We start from the raw sequence: 2597 nt of genomic DNA, 5'->3' as shown, positions 1-2597 counted from the left end.
AATCCCAACCTGTTTTTCTTTCCACTACTTTGGTTACTAAATTTCCAAATTGATTTAGGTTAATTATTGAGCCACATGTGTGAACACATTTTGCAACAACTTACCTGATGTTTTTTTTTTTTTTCTTAATCAAAAATGAAGTTATCCACACATTCGTGGTTTTGAATGTTACTTTTCGCTTGTGAGGTGTATTCAGGGTTAGATGTAAGAAAGACAGAATGTAATGGAGTTTCAGACTCGCCGTTATCTGAGTGTAATAAACAGAATCATACCGATACTTCCAAAGAGCAGTTCGCAAATTTTCAGTTAAGACAGAAATGAGCCATCATCTCTGTGCGTCTTTTGTTTTGCAGGCCTCAGACGGTCACTCAACACAATCGCAGTAGCAGGAAACGTAACACGTGAGCCTTGCTGCTCTCTGATCTGAACACGCTCGCTGTCTCGCCTCCAGCTGTGCAAAGGGTTGTAGCGCCAGCGAGACGCCAAGCACAAGTGCAGGTACACCAGGGCACTTCCTCTTCCTGTGAGAGCGAGTGAAGGTGGCCTACTTTGCCTTCGTTATCGCGCTTTAACCCTGCGTAAGGTTGATTTAATCAGCAGGTTGGGGATGGGGGGTGGGGTTAAGGAGGGAGAGAGCCTGCCTCACCTTCCAGAGCCTGGAACTGGAGGAGAGCACGGGGGCGGTAAGTGGTTCTCCGAAGACCACACAGTCGCAGAGAGTCCCGCTGCTGGTGCCAAATAACCCCCCTCCCCTCCGCCCTACGCCATCACCTCCTCTCACTGGAGCAGTCAAACCTCACCCACCTCACCTCCACCTCCAGGGAGCTCCTCCGTCTCCGGTGCTGCTGAGGCTCCGAGCAGGGCTCGCTCCCAGCGGGAGAACACGGGGCGCCAGCTGGTTTGGTTGGGCTCTAATAACAAACGGGTGCAAAACAGTTAAGTGAAAGGTAGAAACTGACACTGACCTACATAAAAGCCACAAGACATCTCCACTTCACATCTCTCCTGAATGCATCATTGTCCTTTTATATTAAAGGCAAACAGCAGCAGAGCTCCCTGTTATTAACGCTGATGAACTGGTGGATATTTGTGATTTTAATGTTACCAGTAGACATCTACATGAAAATAAATGTTTGTTTTGTTGCTCTTTTTCATTGGATAACGTGGAGCGATTTATGTCACGCTGTGTATGTATTTCTCCCCAGATCAGCAGAGTGCGACAGAGCTAAGCGTAGGTGCGCCTGTGCGTAGGAATACCGTAGTTCAACAGTTCAAAAACTGTTGTTCCAAGGAAAAGGGCTGTTTGACGGCAAGATAAAATGGTGATCTGGTGAATTGATATTGTCTTTTTTATGTGGGCATGTTTTAAAGAGGCAAAAGCATGCCCTTGAGGATGGGCCCGTCCACAGCGGTTAGATGCTGATCCGAATCTGCTGCAGCTAATACTCTGACTTTAGATAAGTACCTTACACAATCCCATGTCAAATAACCCAAACTATCCCACAACACATATCTGTGTGTTTTGTGTCAGCCACAACCTTTGTTTGCTATGAAAAAGAAGAAGGCCTGGGTTATCATGAGACCCCCAAAAGAACGATAGCATCAGTTATTTCAGGTCCCAAAATAAATATGTTTACGTTCAAGTGACAAAGCCCTCTAGTGGTCACATTCATTATGACAGGAGGGAGGAGGAAGTCAGGGGACCTTATCATGGAGAGGCAAAGTGAGTGAAAAACATCACACTTTAAGTCGGGAGACTGCTGTTTGCTTCCTGTTTCCAACTTCATCATGGTCATTCCCTAACTTTAACCACATGTTTATTATTGTAGCCATGACAACGAAGCTCCTCTAACATTAACAAAGTACTTATTCCAACCCGAACCGAGATCTTTCCTCTTAAACCTGATCAAGTTACTTTCGTGCCTAAACCAAACCAACGTCAAATCAGGGTATTTTGCAGTTTGGTTTGGAGGACTTGTTGGGCAGAAAGATTTTACATTTCACTGTTAAAAAACTCAATATGTATCTCACAGGTTTTTCCTGAGAAAACTGTCAACTAGGAAGTAATGTGCTTTTGTGCTAACATCAACCTTTGTTTGGGAGAAAAAAAGAAGAACAGCTGGGTTATCATTCTGGCAGAGCGCCACCTACGAACACTTGAACATCATCAGCCAATAAAATCAAAGGAAAAACATGTCAAAGAGTCGGACACAGCAGTTTGATTGACAAGTGAATAGCGCATCAATAAATGCTTAAACACCAAAGAAAAAGAAGAAGCAAAGTGAGCGTCTCGCAAAAATGAAGACACACACGGTGCCTGGAAATTATGGGATCAGCTTGCAAGTAGTCAAACTGCTTTACTCGAACCTTCCTGCTGAACATCTATCTGCACGTCACCTTTGCAGCAGCAGATGTAGCAGCTCACCGCCGCCTCTCAAATGAAAGACTAAGCCTAAGAACTGAATAAATTTGTCCACAAGCAGGAGCCAAAATCATCAAACGGCCTTCCACCCTCCTGATACAGGAGAGCGGTCCATGTGGAGGTATGGAAGACGCTGGCGGCAGCAGCGGGACGGGCGGGGTAGAGGTGGTGGTGG

Source organism: Seriola lalandi, unplaced genomic scaffold, assembly GCF_002814215.2.
Source record: "Seriola lalandi dorsalis isolate HSWRI2012SDOR001 ecotype SW California unplaced genomic scaffold, Sedor1 jcf7180002054045, whole genome shotgun sequence".
Classification (NCBI taxonomy): Eukaryota; Metazoa; Chordata; class Actinopteri; order Carangiformes; family Carangidae; genus Seriola; species Seriola lalandi.
Note: the sequence above shows the minus strand (reverse complement) of the source record.